The sequence below is a fragment of the Neovison vison genome, chromosome 5, assembly GCF_020171115.1.
Source record: "Neovison vison isolate M4711 chromosome 5, ASM_NN_V1, whole genome shotgun sequence".
NCBI lineage: Eukaryota > Metazoa > Chordata > Mammalia > Carnivora > Mustelidae > Neogale > Neogale vison.
Window position 1 is genome coordinate 145465756 of NC_058095.1, and position 20780 is coordinate 145486535.

Genomic DNA, 20780 nt, shown 5'->3' on the forward strand with positions numbered 1-20780 from the left:
CGCACGGATGACTCAAACAAAACAGGGGAGCTTCTGGTGGCTGCTGGAGAGATGTGGATTCTAGGAGAAAAGAACCGGCAGGGCTGCGGGGCATCCTGTGAGTCAGGCCCCTGCAAATTTGAAGGATAAACTCTTTTTTGAGCAAGTGCGGGCTTCTGGAAATCGTCTCTAACAGTCAGTGCAATTGAATCCCACTTTGGAGGACATTGCCCACCTGTCTCCCACTGTTGCCTAGGTGAATGACTCAGGATTGGGAAGTGGCTTGTCTTCCCTGGGGAATCTCCACTGACAAGTTACAGGGAAAAGACAACCAGAAATGAAATGAGCCCGAGGGATTGTTTTTAAATGTTTCCACAGAAAATCAGGGTAAAATATGAATTAATTTTATATCATATTTGTAATAATCAGAATAATACATTTAGCCTCATATTGACTCTAACACAAACACCTAAAATTATTTAAAATCATCTTTTATGAGATCATTTAAATCATTTTAAAAGATGAGCATATATCATATTTGGTTTGACAGGTGCTTCATGCCATGAAAATGTATCTCTGCGTAATGGTCTGAAAGGCTACTATTCCAACATTTTTACTTTTTGTCAGATCAGCGTTCTGAATGATTTCAGATGAACACTGAGATTTCACAGACATATATTTATACACCCTTAAGTACTCTTTCCGGGAGTCTCAACCCTCTTCACCATCTCCATAGAAATGAGTGTCTCCCTGCTTGCAGACATTCCCTAAGTTTATTTCAAAACAGTGCATGTGATATAGTTTCATATTTTCTTACTCTGTGTGGTTTTCTTTTTGTCTTCTATATTATGCAAAGCTTAAGAACATCAGCTGTGACATAAAAATAAGTCAGTGACTTATCCTAGTCAGTTGCTAGTTTGATGTCAATAAAAAGTTTGATGTCAATAAAAATCCCTCATAAATCTGTGACTCCTCTTCAAAAATTAAATATCAAAATTTCCTTAACTGTATCACCAAACTAGGTAAAGTAATTAGCATGTTGTAAGATGTAATTAAAACTTAAAATAATTTATTTATTCAAATTTTTCTAATCTTTGTACATTTAAAACATAACCTATTTTTTCACCACTTTTTATATTACTTGACAAATATACTAAATGTTTGTGTTGTTCTTTTTTTATGATGGTTGAAAATGTACTAAGCTTTCAATCTATGTTTTTTTCATGTCTTTAATTACAGGAGTGGAGGTAAGATATCTCATTTCTTCACTTGAGTTGTTATTTAAAAATGTTTTTATTAAACTTGCTTTTATTAATTTATCTTTTCATCTTTTTTTTTTTTTGCAAATAAGCAACGACGTGATTCAAAGACAGGTGGCAAAGACAAGAAAGAAAACAGGTTCTGATTACAACAAAAAAATCTTTTTTTATATTTTCGGAGGAGCTTTGCTCTACACATCAAATTCCTTTTGGAAGTAAATGATAGAGCAATTTAGAAAAGCAGCTTAAATGAGTTCCTATGACCTCTAACTGGCTCTAGAGAGCTAATGCAAACTGGGAAGAATTAAAGAGAAGAAAGATATAACCTTCAAATCTTGAAACAAGAAAATTGATGCCCAGGAAAATCTGGAATTGATGATAATCCGAAGCGTGGGATGCATACCTAATGTATTTGTCAGAGTTCCATCTAGGATATTTAGAACAAAGTGCAAAAGCATCACTGTGACTGGGGAAGTAACAAGAGATGGAAAACGATAGCATCGTTTTGCAAGAATTTAAGTTGCTGGAATGACTTCAAGGAGAGCAAAATTAGCAAACCATTATAGCAATCAGGCTTACTTTAAGCAAAAGAAGATTTTCCCATTGCAAGGTCTGCATCTGAGTAAAATGAGTATTAGTAACGTATTACATTTCCTATTATTTTTGTTACTAAGTTGCTATTGTCATCTTCTTCCTTTTGGAGAAACACTGAAAGTGGAACATCTGCTTTTGATGAAATTGGTGTATCAGTATTTCTGTACAAATCCCAGTCATAATTAAAGGTTACTATTCCTATCTTCTCAAAAGATGTTTTGAAAATTACATCTCATTTAGAAAAATTACTTTCCTTTTTATCTAATAGTTATACTTCTTTCTATTTCTCAAAAATAAAATAAAATAAAATGGCTCATTCTGCAAAGGTTAAAGCCATTGTTCTGAATACTCTTTAGTGCATGACAGATCTTTTTTTTTGGTGGTAGTTGTCTTGGCAAGTTTAGCTAACAAATGATTCTTCTGGACGACTTTCATATGCTTTTCTTCATGAAAGTTTGTCAAACTGCAATGTTATTCAAGAGCTCAGTTCTTTGATTTGTGTTTAATAGTGCAAGGGAGGACTCAGCTAAATTTAAAAGAAGATGAGAGATTAAAAAATTAAAAAGCTTTCTTTTTGCTTTTCTTAGATGTTTCAAATAGAAGTATGGTTACAACTAAATGCTTTTCCACTTTTTTTCTGAAAACTGTGTATTTTCTATGACCTCAGCCCTCTTTCATACCTATATTTAACAATGTTGAGAAATATTCTAAAAGAATCTAATTACTTGCCACACATCTAAAACAAATAACTTGGCCTCTCCACTTCCAATTCTCACTGCCATCTGAAACCCAAAGTTCAAAAATTTTCTTCCTACATTCCCCATTTCAGAATTCAATACCTCTATCCATCTAGCTATTCAATAAGAAACCTATGAGTCACTCTTAATAAATCAAATCCTCATGTCTCTAGGCTTTCTTTACTTAAGAAACTCATCAGTTCTCGGCTAGAATATTTCAATAGCCAGCTAACTATTCTCAAGATAATATATCTAGAAAACAAACGGAATTACTGCTTTACTCAGATGAAAATCCTTCAGTGGAAAATTGTATTAATTTTTCTCCACATATATACCAGCAAATTTCCATTAATGCTTCATACTTAGCTCAAATAGTACCATTCAATTAAATGATTCCTAAGTCACCCCTAAAAAGCAATCACTACCCCATCAGGGAGCGTGCATACATTATTATCATTGTACTAAATACCTAGTTATACAGTTGCATTTCCTCTACTGATATATAGAACCCTGTTCCATAACTACCTCCCCTACCAGCATATGAGGGTGGGTCTAATAAATATGTACTTGTGAGATCAGTTGGCAGTAGGAAGCACCATTAATTTGGGAAGAAGTAACAATATAGGCTCAGATCTGTTAATAGCTTAAAGCAAAGTGTGAGCATCAGAGGGCTTCTTTGGAAATTTCAAGGAGAAACAACTCCTACGGCCAAAAATCAGACAGAGTTGAAGAAAACACACCAGACTTAATGTTAAGACCAGAGAAGGGATAATTTCAGCACAGGTACGTTTGCAATACTAGAATAGGGTCTTGGCAGGGAAAGAGTAGGACTTTGAGATTTAGAATGGAAATGTGTGTGCATGTACTCAAAAACCTTGACTCCATAACTGATCTTACCCTCTGGTCCTTTAGAAATGGCCCATTGCACCTTATTGAAAAACAGAGGCTTTCTTTGCTTAAAGACTACTGAGAGGCTTCAAATAAAAGAGGCACTTCACTTATTCTTTTTTAAGATTTTATTTATTTTTTTGAGATAGAGTGAGCATGAAAGGGGGAGGGTCAGAGGAAGAGGGAGAAGCTGAGGACAGAGCCTGCTGACATGGAACTTGATCCCAGAACACAGGGATCATGGCCTGAGCCAAAGCCAGATGCTTAACCGATTGAGCCACCCAGGCGCCCATGAGAGAAGTATTTAAAGTACTTCTTTAGAGACAATATGTTTCTAAAGACTTCTTTAGAGATAATCTGTTTCCTCTTCAAGATCTGTCCCCATTTTCTATGGCCATAATTAAGGTCAAATTGCAGCAGTATCAGACTGAGAAGGTCCTGGGACTGCTAATGGAGGAAAAGAATTATACACAAAACGACTTTGGCACCTCGCATACAATAACAATAACAACAACAATGACAACACACATAGGGGATTGCTGGGGGTGGGGAGGGGCTTGAAAAGCAATGGCCTCAATTAAAAGAAGCAGAGATGCAACAACTTCAGTCATGACTCAGAAGAAAAGATCGAAAAACTGACAGAATTGAGTGTACTAGCACGTGTTTCCTATAGAAGACAAAAACCACAAACACAATCATCACATTCTTTGAAAGGGTAAAGAGACCACTCCATTTACCAAGGCAATAAGGAAAGCAGTGTTTGAAAGATCAGTAATGACTATCTTCTGTAGATATGTACAGGTGGTAGAGGAAATTAGAGAACTGGGCTCCTGTTGACAAACATGGTAAGCTTTAACTTCCATAAGAAATGTGAATGTAATTGGACAGCAGGTTCAGAAAGGTACCCGGGGTGTTGCTAAAGGAATATGGAGATGGTACAGGGCAAGAGAACCATCAAATAACTATACTGAACACACACACACTCACACACACACACACACACACACACATATGAAGGTGTATATAGCTATATGTTTATGCATATTTATATTTAAAAATAAATAAGCAGAAAGCTGAGGTCAGCAACATAAATGAAAAAAAAATTATGATCTCTTGCTTAATTTATAGTCCTGATCCTGTTTTCAGAATCAGAAACCATGCTGAAAGAGTGAAAAGAAGGTTCTTAGGAGGAGACACACTGTAATATCTCAAAAAGTGCATAAAGTAATGATTCCTTCAGTCTTTCTCTTAAAAGGCCCATTGTCATTTACCTATACAACCATACTCTAGGGAAATCAGAATACCCAGACCTTTCCAGACCTTTCAAAAGCTGGTGAGTACAGCACAAATAGACATTGATACCTGAGGATAAAAAGCACCATCAAACCCATTAGAATCGGGGGATATGGAGCTTAAATAATAAATTGTGAATAAATCACAGGAATAAAAAAAGAGCATAAGGAATATAGTCAGTGATATAATGGAATAGATGGTGGCTAAACTTGTCGTGAGCATAACATAATGTGTAAATTTGCCGAATCACTATATCGTACATCTTAGACTAATGTAAAGTTGCATGTTAACTACACACAAATAAAAACATACATAAAGGGGAGCCTGGGTGGCTCAGTGGGTTAAAGCCTCTGCCTTCGGCTCAGGTCATGATCCTGGGGTCCTGGGATCAAGCCCCGAATCAGGCTGTCTGCTTAGCGGGGAGCCTGCTTCCCCAACACCACCCCCCACCCCGGCCTGACTCTCTGCTTACTTGTGATCTCTGTCTGCCAAATAAATAAATAAAATCTTTTAAAAAAATACACAAAAATAAATTGTTTCCTGGACCAAGTCTAGATTTCAAAGAAATACCCTGCGATGATTTCCCTACTTCTAAAATGTAAAATTGGAATTGACATACTTAGCAGGTGACAGAACCCTCACAATTTTTCCTTGACTAGTACAGTAGCAGCTATTACAGTAGGTAAGACAAAGTAGAGGGCCCTGAAATGACCCAAATCTTCCCATTCTGATCAAGATAATAAATTGAAAACAATATCATATCTCTGGAGATACGGCAGAAATGGTTGGGACCATTTTAGACTTGAAGGATGTAATTTGCCACTATTATAACCCTGTTTAATTCAACAATCTGGTACATGAAAAAAATCATATGGATAATGGCGAAGGCTAGCAGATTAGCACAAACTGAATCAATTAGTGGTCCCATTTGCAACACCTGTGTGAGTTGTATATTCTTATCAAAGTAGGATAATTTGGCACTATTGATCTGGTAAATGTCTTCTCTTTCATACCCATCAAGAAGAAAGATTAGAAGCAGTTCACATTTACATACTCTACACTAATTCTCTTCCCCTGGTGCTATGTAATTCATCTACTCGCCTTCCTAAAATAATCCAAATGAATTCTGATATTCTGGATATCTCCAAGAACATCATGTCGGTCCACAACGAATCTGCTTTACCACTAAGGAAATATGGTAGTGAGCACAGTATAGTTAAATAGGTTGTTTCCTACTAGAGCAATGGAATAATGGCCTTTTAAAAACACAGCTGAGAGGCCAGAGAGGAGATGACATCCTAAGAAAATGTGTTCTCTCTTTCAAGACAGAATACATGGTGCTTATATGGTGCTATGTCCCCCCAAAATACTATCATGGGTTTGGGAAACAATGGGTAGAAGTAAGGGTGACCTCATGACCCCATCTCCAGTGAACTGCTTGAGAAATCTGCAGTTGTCCTTTCTGGTCTCCAGACAGGGAATGCTTCCACAAGGTAAGGCACAATAGGAGTCCCACCAAACCTTCTGCTAAAGCCATCATCTAGCCAAACTGAGCTTCTTGTGCTAATTAAAATAAATAAATAAATAAATAAATAAAACAAAATAAAATTAAAAATAATATAAATAATATAATATAATAATATAAATAAAATAATATAAATATAAATAAAATAAAATAAAATAAAAATTAAAAAAAAAAAAACAGGGAGTTAAAGTTCTAGTATAGCTAATTGACCATGAGCACCATGAAGAAAAAGCGGACACCTCCTAAGAGGAAGAAGGAGAAATTACTTTGCCCTCAGGTGACCCTACCAGAGCATCTCTTGGTGTTCTCATCTCTAGTTCCAACTCTAAATAGGTAAGTACCATAATCACAGCTTGATGAGCAGATGACTCATCACTTTCCAATGACTGACCCTTCATTAAGGTCAGCATCCACCCATGAGATAAGCTACCTAACTAAGCAGATGTACTTGAATCCCAGTGGAAATCTAGATTTGAAGGGGAACCCAAAATGGGGTTGGATGATGGAAATAATAAGCAGCAGGAAAGACCTCAAGAGCAATTCCAGCATCAGAGACTGTTGGTCCCACTCTTCCCTCCTTGTAAGTCTTCCAAGACGTTGTGATAAACCAAAACTTACAAAAAACAAACAAACAAACAAAAACCCCACAACACTGTCAGAATGAACAAATTCAAGGTAAGGAACAAATGGAGTTGAGTAGTAAAAGGAGTGCAGCAGGGCAGGCTGCTTTTGATGCCCCACCCCCACCCAGATCCTTTAAATGGCTGCTGCTCCCATCCCCCACCTATTGGGATTATTGGCCAATAACCAACTCACAATGATCCCCTTCCCTAAAGACGTGTCCTTACACAGGAGCCACCATATCTGAGACGCTCCATTCCACTTCTGAGGTAAGAGCTCGGACAGGGACTAACTGAAGGCAGTGAATGATGGTTTGAAGGTGGGACTGACTCTGTGTGGCAGTGTGGTCCTCAAGCCATTCCCTGTGTGATACCCTCTGGGTAGTGTCTTTGTAAAGACTACACTCTTGTTTTTGTCCCCTTTCTTGTCTTACATTCCTGCTTCCCTTTCTCTTGAGAACACATCCCAGATAAAACCCTTGAATTAATATCCCCTTCTCAGGTTCTACTTCTAGGGAAAGACCTGAAAGACCTCTAGGTAAGACATGGTCATGCTTTTTAAAATCTCAATTATCAATAGCTATATTATCTAATTATCAATAGCTATTGATAATTGAGATTTTAAAAAGCATGTTTCTTTTGTCCAGGGGATAAATACTCCTTTTATTTTTCTAATAAATATTTATCTTTGGCACATGTCCCTTAAACAGTCTTCAATTCAGAGGACATTTCCTATATATTCAGTAAGGGGCCCATTTTCTTCTACCCTTATAAGCCAAATTCCATGTTAGCACTATCTCATTGTATCATAATTGTTTGGTTTTTCTCTGGCAGTGAAACAAGTATTAATAGAAGCTCATTTAAGGATCACCTTTTATTTATTTATTTTTTCAAGATTTTATTTATTTATTTGACAGACAGAGATCACAAGTAGGCAGAGAAGAAGGCAGAGAGAGGAAGGGAAGCAGGCTCCCTACTGAGCAGAGAGCCCAATGCAGATGCCAGGGCTGGATCCCAGGGTCCTGGGATCAGGACCTGAGCCAAAGGCAGAGACTTTAACCCACTGAGCCACCCAGGTGCCCCTAAGGATCTCCTTTTAAATACATTTTTTTTAATTCAATTAATGATGCGTTTGTGAAAAAAATGGAAATTTTGATTCTTAAAAAACTGACCTCTTAATTTAATTCGTTTATATGTCTACAATATACTAAATATGATAAGGAAATATTTATTGCAGGAAACATTTATTGTGATGCACAATTTTCGTTAATGACTTATATTTTCCTTTTGACTCTCATTATATCTTTCAATGAAAAAAAAATGAATCCCTGGGTACAGAAATATTGCAACAAAATATGAAACAAATATTCAGTGGAAGACAGTCCCCAAATATTAACAGTACATCTCAAAATACTAATGACATTAGAAAATCATCACTGAGTTATACTAAACTATGTCAAAATAATTAATATAATCCTGCTAGTGGTCCTCCAGTGAGGAACTATATATTTAAACAATGATATGTGTAGATATAAAATAAATTTCTTAAGTAAGGTAACCAATATTTTTTTCCATTACATTTTGCTTGATAATCCACAGACAATGTGACAGTAATTTTAAGTACAACTTAACTGTAGTTTTTTAAAAATATGAACACTTTTCATAATATTTTAAACTACTTAGATGAAACCTCATTGTAAAGTACCCAGATTACCTCTGCCCACACAATCCCATTCATGTACTCAAGGAAAGGGAAATTGGTACAGAAAATGGTAATAATTTCACCACACGTTTTACTTGGCAGTGGGTGAATTTCCTCAGATATGAAGAACACGTGGTTCAACATTTTCCTATCTGAACATAATTAGTAAAGAGAGCACTGACTACCCAAATTTTAATCCAACAATGTGTACAATGAGGAATGGAATGAAAGATTTTTCACATGTTCAAGTGTTGTTAAATTCACTTGTATCAGGGTCTAAGTAGACATTTTCAGGGAGTTTGGCATATATTAAGTATTTTTCATACAATAAAAACTTAACCATGTTAAGGAAAAGATGCTAACCTCTACCATGCTTAAGCAATAAAAAGTTTACCCAGATAAACTTAGGTGACAAAAATCTATATGAAAGTAGAAGTCCATGAGCTTTGTCTAAATAAAGTAGCTATATAATAAAAAAAAGTTTTTAGAATATTGAGTTCCTCAAACAAATAAACAGGCAAATAAAAATAATTGAGTGAAAAATGGAAAAAAAAACAAATAAAAATTTCCCCAAAGGTCTGAAGCTAGGCTCTTTTTAAGGCTAAGTTCTTATAATTCTGAAGAGACAGATAACCTCTAGGCTCATAAATTGATCTGTAGCATGAAAATGATTGGAGAGATCCCAAATAATTGTAAAATATTGTATAACCCTCTCAGACTATTATACATGCATATAGTATATTTAATATATATTTTATATAAGAAGAAATTAAGTGGAGTCTAAACTTTAAAAATACTGTTTAACAGTGAAATAAAAATATAAATATAATATTCTATCAAACTCTTATCCATCAATTACTCTGTTGTTATAATATTTAATAAAATATATAATATGACTGTAGGAAAAAGGAAAATATATATTATCTGCACTGTTGAATGGGAAGTAATGGTCTAAAAAATTTTAGAGAGTTGTTCAAATTCATTAAATTTTAAAGTATAAAAATACTTTGAACTAGCAAATGCAGTCTAGAAATTGCTAAAAAGATCTTTATGCATAGTGTTTTACTTAAAATGTACTAATTGTGATAATATTTGTGAGACAAATAATGAAACACATCAAATCGCAAATACAAAGTTGGTTATTTTTTAATCTTCATAAGTTGAAATGAATATAGCTGCTTTAAAATTAAAGTGAATAGTATTCATATATATTAAACACATATATGAGTATATATACAACCATGTATTATATATAAATATATATATGCAATTTATTTGAAGATATTTTTTATTTATTTAGGCAATTTTTCTAAGGTAGAGCTTATCCAAATAAACTGAAAATCATTATGAATTACATAATATTCATTTTATAAGTTGTTAAAATAACACAGTACAATATCTAACGATTTCTAGTAAGAATGATTAGTTTTATAAAGGCAATAATATATTTTATAGCTTTGATCTAGAATTCCCTTGTTACATATCAATTATAAGAAAATAGTCAAAAGTCACTGAAAGATTTATGTTCAAAGATGCTCCTATCAGGGTAATTTTTAATTGCAAAAAATGGGATCTGGCTAACATGTTCAAATGTAGTAGAATAGTTAATTCTAGAATAGTTAATAGTTAAGTCATAAAGAATTCAAATAATACAATACTTTAGCTATTGTAAATATTTTAGAATGTAATTAATGATCCTAAGACATGTTTACCACATCATTCTAGTGAGCAAAGAGAGGGTAAATTAATAAAACATGTGATCAAGATTTTGTTTTTAAAATATTGCATGCATATGCACATTAAAATTTGTGATAAATTAAGAGGTAAGAGTGAGAATGACAAATTGTCTTATGGGAAAATCCTTCCAAGGAGATAAATAGCTTAAGACAATGGAGAATTGAAGGGGAAGATAGAGATTATGCAAATCAGAGACAATGATCTTCCTGAAGCTTGAACATTAGAAAGGTGTTGAGAGGTGAGTTTCTGGGAGAATGATGAGTGTTCTTGCGTTCTGCAGGATAATGAGTATTAGCATATGTCAAAGCCCCTGTTTTAGTATGAGGTCTCTTGAACATTCACTTCTCCATGATCTGAAAAAATCTTCAGTAAACTACACATGGAATGATATATCTAGTGTGATTGAATTTGGCTAACAGCTAGGATTATGCTTGAACTGCAGTGTGTATGTGTTGGTGGGTGGGGAAGTAATCAGATTCCCTAGGTAGATGCAGAACAGTGAGGTAGCTCTATGAGAATTAAAGAAAAACAAAAACAAATAAAAAACCTCACAAGCTATAAAATTTGGGGGAGAGCACTGAACTTTCTCAGCTGGCGAAACTGGGAGCTTGAGTCAAACTGTTTTAAATCTCCCAGGGTAGATTTCCTGGGAATCCAAATCCAAAGTAACATTTGAGCAGAAGGAAAATAGACATAATATATGCATTTGTTAAGTATTAAATCTTTTTTTTTTTTGGTAATTCTTTACAAAAGAATAGCATGTGATGTGATATGATAGTGATTAATACAATTATAAATGGAATATGTGCTTTGAGGAAGTAGGGCTAATGTTCAGATATGTACTGGATGAAACTTTATTGATTTATTTAGAGACAGCTAGTGTAAGGGTTTACTGAAATCTTATAAAATGCCAATGTTTAACTATATTAGGTAGCCATCGGTATTTACCTATTGTATTAGTTTGCTAGGGCTAACATAACAAAATATCACACACTCTGTGGCTTGAACAACAAAAATTTATTTACTCACGGTTCTGAAGGCCAGAAGTCCAAGACCGAGGGGATGGCGGTTCTGGTTTCTCCTGAGGCCTCTCTCCTTGATTCACTGATGACCACCTTCTCACTGTCTTCACGTGGCCTTTCTCCTTTCTGTGCATGTGCATGTCTGGTGTCTTCCTTTACTTATAAGGACCCTGATTGTATTTGATTAGGGCCCCCATTTTATAACCTCATTTAACCTAAAATACCCCTTTGAAGTTCCTGTCTCCAAATGCATTCACATTCTAAGGCACTGGGGGTTGGGACTTCAGTTTAAAGATGATGACTTCAGGGGCACCTGGGTGGTTCAATGAGTTAAGTGACTGCTTGGGTTCAGGTCATGATCCTAGAGTCTTGGTATCAAGCCCCATGTCCCGCTCCCTGCTCAATGGGGAGCTAGCCTGCCTGTCTGCTTCTCTCTCTCCCTTTGCCCTTCTTCCTCCTCCTCCTCCACCCCACCAGTGTGTTTGTGTTCTTTCTCTCTCTTTTTTTTTTTTTAAGATTTTATTTATTTGATAGGCAGATAGGCAGAGGTCACAAGTAGGCAGGAAGGCAGGCAGAGAGAGAGGAGGAAGGCAGAGAGCCCGATGTGGGGCTTGATCCCAGAACCCTGGGATCATGACCTGAGCCAAAGGCAGAGGCTTTAACCCACTGAGTCACCCAGGCACCCCTCTTTCTCTTTGAAATAAGTAAAATCTTAAAAAAAAAAAAATAAGATAAATAAAATGACGATGCAAACCAGCATCAAAATGAAGTTGCTCAAATCCTTAATTTGCAAGTTCAATGGGTGCTTTTCAGTTGTATTAACTTAGGCCTCCATTAATTCTTTAAAGCCAGAATCTGTTCATTGAAGTTCCATCAAATAAAAAGTAAGTATTCATTGTTTAAAAAACTCAATTAAAAATATAGTAAAAGTAAATCTGCCAAATTAATTCTTTTTCCTTAAGTCAGTGAGAAGAAAAAACTAACAAAGAAGGACAGGTATAATATTCCTCTGAAAAGTTCCTTAAGCAGATTGAGGATGATTTCAATCAGTCTGCAGCAGAAGAATGTATGAAACACCTGTCAGGAAGAAAGGGGTAAATTATTCCAAAAATGCACAACTGACTGGGGGAATAAAAACCAGGTCCATTGTGGCATAATCTAATGTGAAGAAGGATTCTCTGAATAGGTAACTTTCCAAGGAGACCTGAAAGGAAAACAAGAATTAGCCAAGAGAGTGAAGAAGGACATTCCAAAAAGGGCAGTCCAACCACACTTTAAAATGGACTATGTTTCTCTGTAATCCTTTCCATTTAGGTAAAATAGAAGAGTATCCTCACCTTCCCTTGTTTTACTTTATTAAAAAACCTGCAGTTTGGAGTTCACATTGTTTCAATTATGGCCTAACTAATTTGATTCTAATTTTCCATGCTTTTTATAACATATTCCTTAAGTAAATGGGACTGATATACAAAATTATATCAGGCTCTCATATTTCTGTAGTATTATGTATCATTGAACTTTTAATATAAATATCAAAGGAATTAAAACATCTGAAATTAAGGCAAAATTGCTACAGATTCCATGAACACAAACACTAACAGCTCATTAGTTTGGTAGCATGTTACACTGGAGAACATCTGGCATGTGTCAAGGCTGTGAGGATATGCACGGTAATGGTCTCTTTTTAAGTAATACGTCAAGGGTAGTTAACTATTGAGTTTAGCATATGCGTGCAAGTTAACCAGTTCACTGGACACCTTGACCTTCAATTATATAAATGAGGTCATGGAGCTATAGAACAGGCCAGGGACATGGCGGGCAGTGTTTAGGGGGAGAGAAATATGGTTGGTCATTCATTCAAGTGGAACTGGAGTTACAGTAGTTGTTTTCACCTTTTTTTTTCCCCACCAAAGGCAGAGAGAGGTTCCTTTGCCTCATTTCTTCTGTATAAATACACTTACAAGTGTATTTGATTAAAAATATTTTTTTTATTCCATACCAACGGGCACATTTATAAAAGCAACTGAATCATTCTTAACAAGTCAACTGCCTCAAATATTTTTAACCTGCCACCAAGGTAAATACTGACTAAAAAAAATGCATTAGGATTTGCTCATTTTTCCAACATCTATTTAGAAATAGTCTTTGGTTAAGCCTTTGCAGTATCTCTGTCTGCTGCTTCACAGGCCCTTGGCAGACTTCCGTTGGCCCCACCAAAGACAGTAAGTCATTTCCTGTCTCTCACTTTCAGTCTATGCCTAAGTTGAAAATATCAGAGATTCAATTTGATATCAGATTTGGTGTGTGATGGCAGTGCTATCTCCTGGCGCTGTAAATATACTTGTAAAACCTGGCAAGTTTATTTAGGCTCTTGCACAGAGCTCTAAAAAATACTAGATTTCTGGATTATGGGTTTTGGGTCCAGGAAGGTGGCTTTATATTGACTGTTTAAATTTTGTTACTCTTCTTTTTGTTGTTGAATGGAATCTTTTTTCAAAAAGAAAACTGTGGTTAGAATAAATAGCCCCTGAGAATTCATCTGGCTTTCCAGAAATCTGTCTGAGGTGTCCTTGCTCCTTTGCTCTGTGAGGCCAGCTTGGCTGAGGTTTATTTCCTATCAGTGCCAATTGTAACAGTAGATATTACGGATCCAGATTATGAGTGTTGCTATGGAGATCATTAATTAAAACATTTCTAATGGTTATCCTAATTACAGAGGAACTTCCCATATTCTTCAACTAAAGCCCTCACATTTGCTAAGAAGACTGCGCTTGGAATTATTTGGTGTTTAGAAATCAAAATAGGTACTAATGTGTTTGTAACACTATTAATGTAGTCATCTATGCGAGTCAAATCTGGGACAGAGGCCCATTTAAAGAATACCATATTATCCGGGGAGCTAACTAATAAATAAAAACTTAAGTGAAGGAAGCCTATACGTTTTACTCTAGTCTCTTATAGGCTAGCAAAGGGATTTAATAAATAACACCCCAGACCAATTTATGCCTGGTTTACTTTGCATTCTCTGAGTTCTCTCATTTTCCAGGGACCCTAGGTAACTCAGTTGGCTAAGCATCTGACTCTTGGTTTCAGCTCAGGTCATGATCTCAAGATTGCGGGCTCTAGCGCTGCATGGGGCTCTAAACTCAGCAAGGAGTCTCCTGGAGATTTCTCTCTCTCTCTCCCTCTCTTCCCCTGGCCCCTTCCCCCACCAATAAATAAATAAATCTTTAAAACAAAGGTCTCTCATTTTCCAAACTTTTCCCACAATAAATAATCCACTCTGGTATCCCAGCCCAAGCCACTATGACTCCCTCTTCCTCTTCCTCCCTTATCTGCCCTTTAAGTCCATCTGTTATTCCTTCTTTCATATATGAGTATTATTTTAGCTCATTTTCCTGATTTGCATGAGAAATCAGTGGATACGACAGGCTCTTCTACGTGGAGTTGATAGGCTTTAGACATAAGTCAAGATTTCCATCACCTATTATGAAGTATTTAGCAAGTTGAATGAGAAGGAAGTTTTCTTTTTCTTTCCTGCTTTATTGAAATATAATTGACACAGAGCACAGTGTAAGTTTATGGTGTACAATGGAATGATTTGATATATGGATATATTGCAAAACTACTGAGCTGGGTGTTTTTTCTTCCTTTATTTATTTTCTTTTCCCTCGGTGGACACAATGAATTCAAAATTTTAAAGGTAGAGAAAACTATTCAACAAGAGACCGTATGTATAGGTACTTCAGTCTTGAAAATGGTAGAAATTATCACTAAAGTAAAAAAGAAACTTATTTATGAAAAGATTCAAGGCTTTAGAGAAGAGGAAATACCTATGTGAAAGGAAAATGAGAGCTATACTAAAGGAATAATAACAACAATGGAATATGGTCTAGTCCTTTAAATACAGGAATGGAAGGAGGCAAATATTTGGTTATAAATTGTGAGGCTGGTATTAACAGCATGTTCAGGGAAAATTCCAGAGAGTGAACTGACTCAGACAGATGATTATAGCAACCTCTGAAAGCTAAGAAAAAAACCAATAATGGAATCAACTGGGGAACCTCTTCCAAATGGATGAAGCAATTACTTCATATGTTTACACCAATGAGGAAAATTTAAGCAAACAATAAACAACATTTGTCAGATTCTATTCAGTGTGTTGTAGAGTGATACATTTTGTGTGTGAAGATGAAGGAGAGAAAGAATAGCACATTTAATGAAAAAGCAAGACTACAAAATGTATAGATTTATGTTTTAAGGGAAGTACTAAGAAAAAATGTGTAAAAAGCAAGTCAAGGTATAGTCCAGCTTTGTATTAGATACTATATCTATAACAAATAGGGTAACTATATAATTTATTTTCCAAACATGTACTGTTGTGGGAGTGAAAGATAATTATGTAAATTCAATAAATATAAAGTAGGATTGACCTGGACAAACAAATTGAATGTGTGGTCCTTGTGGTGACAGAGAATGCATTTTATAATTATTATATAATTTAAGGTAATTAAAGTATTCTTCTCAATGGGGTATCAGTGTGTATGATTCTTATAAATAATACATATTTTTGGCAGTCAAATAACTAATTGGCATTATATTTCTTATTTACCTCCATTATGCTGAAAAGAGAAAGATGTTAGGAAGATGCATTTATGAAATGAGAGGCGCAGAGAAAGCAACTGTGCTATGTGTCCAGCTTGTGTGCTAAGGATAGGTCTACTAGGGAGATTTGAGATAAAGAGATCTCACCATCTAAAAGTCAAGGTGAAACAATATTGATGGTAGGAGATAGACCTTAAAAACTCAAAAGCCATTAGAGCAAGACAGAGTGAGAACACACCTGGGAGACTAAGTGACTAGGATTGTTAGTAATGTGAAGCCAAGAAAATTGCCAGATGATCTTACTACGGAAATGGTCTGTAATACTCTGAATAGAAGAAGATTTACAGAGAATGAATCAGCCATGCTGGCTGGATATAGACATTCTAAACTTTTAGATGTAACTTCAGTTTCATTATAGTTTATAAGAAAAAAAATAGAAACACTACTACTGTGAGCACAGACATCATTTGAAGATGTATTCAATTTCAAAAGGCCAATCACTGAAATAAAAGTGACATATTTGAAGAAAATAAAAACAAAACCTGATAAAAGGTTTGATCATTTCCACACACCTAAAAAGCAGACAGTTTCATTCAAATAGCTTGTCTATGCTATTTCTGATTCTTACCATGATCCAGGTGGTGGTCAATTATAAGATTCCTTGGACTTTCATTATTAGTACTTGGGTTTCCATTAGTTTCAGACTTCTTGGAATTTATGGGTAGAGGGAATGAGAACACCCAATTTATAAGAACCACTTTGCATATAAGAAGGTCCAAAACTGTCATTAACTGAGTTGATTATGTTATTATTGAAAAACAAATTAAAATAAATATCATTAAAGATATTGTCAATAGGCTAAGATGTTCAACAGTTAAGAAATTCCTAGTAGTACCAATGACTTAGCCTGTAATAATATCAGGAAAAGTATGGGTAACAACAGAAATATTTATTTGAGCCGTCAGCCATCCAACAGATAGAATATCTGAAAGCCCCAGGCAAGTCAAAAACAACATAAGTAATTGCTAGAGATCTATTATTATCACCAATTGTTCACTTCTTACCTCCCTGCAAAAAAATTTCTTATTCTCTCCCACTGCCATGCGACTTGTCACATCCCTATTCCCTATAGGAGGAATACACTTCCTCAACAAATTGATATTGTCTTTGGTCATTTGATTGGATTTGGCCAATGGATTATGAGCATACATGAATGATGTCACTTACAGATAAAATTTCGAAGGGCCATTTTCCTTTGCCATGAGAATGACATGTTCCAAAAGGAAGCTGTTCCTTCAGTGCAAAGCTAGAAATGAGGCAGAGTGACGAGAACCAAGTTACAGGTGTGAGACAATGTAATGTGAGTTAGATATAATGATGTGTATTTGTAAGGCTCAATGTAATGTGTAATGTAAGCCAGTGAAGATTTAGGATTCCTTCCTTCCTTCCTTCCTTCCTTCCTTCCTTCCTTCCATCCATGCTTCTTTTTCTTCACCAAAACAGAACTAATACAAGTAAACTTCAAATGAGTGGTAGATACAGGAAAGTTAATTGCAACTCAAAGGAAAGGGAGTAAATATATTTTCTTTTTAAATTCTGTATTGGTGTGGTCTTGCAAAATAAAAAGCTAATAATGCATCAAGACATATGAAAAAGTTTAGTGAGCCTAAAAATCTACCAAGTCTGTTAGCCCTTATAGTCATAACCTGGAAATACCCACAAATGTGGATTCCTAGCCAATGTTCTTTATTCTCTTGTATTAAAAATTAAAAATTGGTTCTATTCCATATCATTTAAAAGAAGTTGTCAGTGCAAATTTCTATGCGTTGAAGATAAGCAGAGGACATGAAGAGTTCTATCAGAAACTTTAGCTAGCTAAATGAACACTTTCAAGAACAAAGCTATCTTTTGTTAATGGAGAATTTTGAGATCTCTTGTTAATATATGCCAACCAGAAACCATAGAAAGACTAGAAAATAACATTTGTCTCTTGGAGGCATTTAGGAAAAATAATGGTTAATCTAACTGGGAGGAGCACATCTTTCTCAATAGGAAAAGAAGTTGGACTTTGGAACTATTATAACTATTAACCTTGATGCAACAATAACTGCCAATATTACGATCATTGTAATTAAGTGTGTGAGAGAGAAGACATCTGTAGAATGTCTGCGGAGGGCTTTGCTATGGGGAAATGAAGTGTAGATGGTCAAAGACTCACTGTTTATTGAAGGAGAGTACCATAAACCTAGAACTTGGTTGATGGTGGTGGTAGGAGTGACAACAAACTTCAAAACTAATCTTACTAACTCCATCAATGGCTTAATCTGGGTACATTTTTAGAAGGACCAATCTGTAATAACTCTTGTCAAGTGGAGATTTCTCTATGAAACTATTGGAGAGGTCATGGTCCAGCCAAGGGCACGGAGATCACATGAGAATATTGGCACACCCTCGTAAATGCATTTCATCTCTAAGTTGGAAAACTTGGCCAGTTTTGATACAAGATAGATAAACAGTAAGGTATGCTGATGGGAGTTTAAAATTTGATGAAGACATAAGGATTTCAGAAGTTAATGAACAACATTAAAATCACCAGGAAGGAAATCATGGGTCCCAGGAATTCAGCTGGCTTGTGTCAGGAGGCTGAATTAGGTGTCCTATAATATGGTAGTAAAGAGAAGGTGCCCTGATGACTATAAAACTTTCTATGAATCTAGGGGCAAATTTTATTTTTATTTGGTGAATCAACAATCAGTTTGTAATCCAAAATGGGTTGAGCATAGGCAGTAAGATATAGGATATAGCTTCAAAATTACAACAAAATACAAGCAACAAAATGCATGAGGCATGCTAAGACAATTGTGTAGATAAAGCAACACTGACATAGCAGCTTTTTCATTCCATTAAAAGGAGGCCTAATGTTCCCAGTTTCTTGTACAACAGTCCTCTATCACTAACACGAATTAACTCTGGCTTTGCTTCAAAAAAAGGAGAACCCACTAACATGCCTTCATTCAGGCCAGTAACAATCAATAATTAGTCTTCAATTCCTCACAAGGGAAAAGCTTGTGGAATATTGACACATTTTTGAGCCCCAAATATTTTCATATTCAGGGGTAAATGTAAGGCATCAAATCATCAAAATATGCATATTATCAGCTGGGAGGCTGGGGGTAGGGAAGAAGACAGTCTAAAATGAGAAACTATCCCCAGCAACTCACTGATTGTCAGGAAAAACAGGAGGAGCTATGGCTCAAGATGTCAAGACCCTGATAACACATTTAAACTAAACCATCTTCCTACTGATAATTGGGACTAGCATTTTATTTTTATAATAGCAGTAGTTTCTCCAGAATGAATACAAGCTTTCCTCCCCAAAGATTAATCTATTAGTGTCACTGTAGAGATTCTAGCTTCTGGACTTCCATACAGAAGACTTTTCTTCACAATTATTTACTTAAACAATGTGTCCACCTTTAGAGTAGAAAACTTCAGAGGATTATTATACATATATACATATATGTATAAAATTATGTATAAATTTTATATACATATAAAATATATGTATAAAATTATATATTGCAGTGAACCGAAAGCTGTTGCGATATTGGAAAGCAAAATCATCTGAATAGGGTAGAGTTGACCTTTGAACAATGGGGATTTGAACTGTGCAAGTGCCCTTGTGTATGTGGATTTTTTTCATTATAGCACCATACTACAAATGTATTTTCCATATGATTTTCTGAATAACATTTCCTTTTCTTTTCCTTATTTTACTGTAAGAATCCAGTATATAATACATATAACACACAAAATAAGTGTTAGTGAATTGTGTGTGTTATCAGGAAAGCTTCTAGTCAACAGTAGGCTACCAACAGTTAAATATTTGGGGAGTCAAAATCTATGCAGAAGTTTGCAACTGCATGAGGAGTTGGACACTTAACGTCCACATTGTTCAAGAGCCAAGTGCATTTAGTTATACTATTCTGTTGTTTATGAAACCTAGACAAAACCAGGCTATTGGCTTTAGGAGCTGTTTGAAAATCTCTCCCTCATTGTTCTTTATATATTCACAGGGCATCGAAGTCTTATCAAGGAAGGTTCCTAAGGTTACTACAAAAGCTGTCCAAGGGGGCACCTGGGTGGTTCAGTGGTTTAAAGCTTCTGCCTTCAGCTCAGGTCATGATCTCAGGGTCCTGGGATTGAGCCCCACATCGGGCTCTCTGCTTGGCAGCGAGCCTGCTTCCTTCTCTCTCCCTCTCTGCCTGCCTCTCTGCCTACTTGTGATCTCTGTCAAATAAATAAATAAAATCTTAAAAAAAAAAAAATAAGCTGTCCAAGAAGAGTGTCCCCACAGACCAGTTCAAGCCAGGAAAGAAGTCCATCTTTGTAAGCACTTAGACAACGATGCCCTTTAATCCCCTTCAGTAACTTCAGCATCCTTTGAAGAGCTGTTGAATCCACTGAGTTGATGAGTATTTTCTCAACATACAAGAGTATGTATTCTTATACATATTCTCTTTTTTAAGATTTTATTTATTTATTTGACAAAGAGAGAAAGAGAGAGCACAAGCAGGGAGGAGGGGCAGGCAGAGGGAGAGAGAGAAGAAGGCACCATGCTGAGCAGGGAGCCTGACATGGGGCTCCATCCCAGAACCCTGGCATCATGACTGAGCTGAAGGCAGCTGCTTAACAGACTGAGCCACCCAGACACCCTTCTTATACATAGTCTTGTACATTATAGGATTATAAACATACAATGTATACTGTTATACCAATATATGTATACATTAATATATATATACCACTATACTCAAGA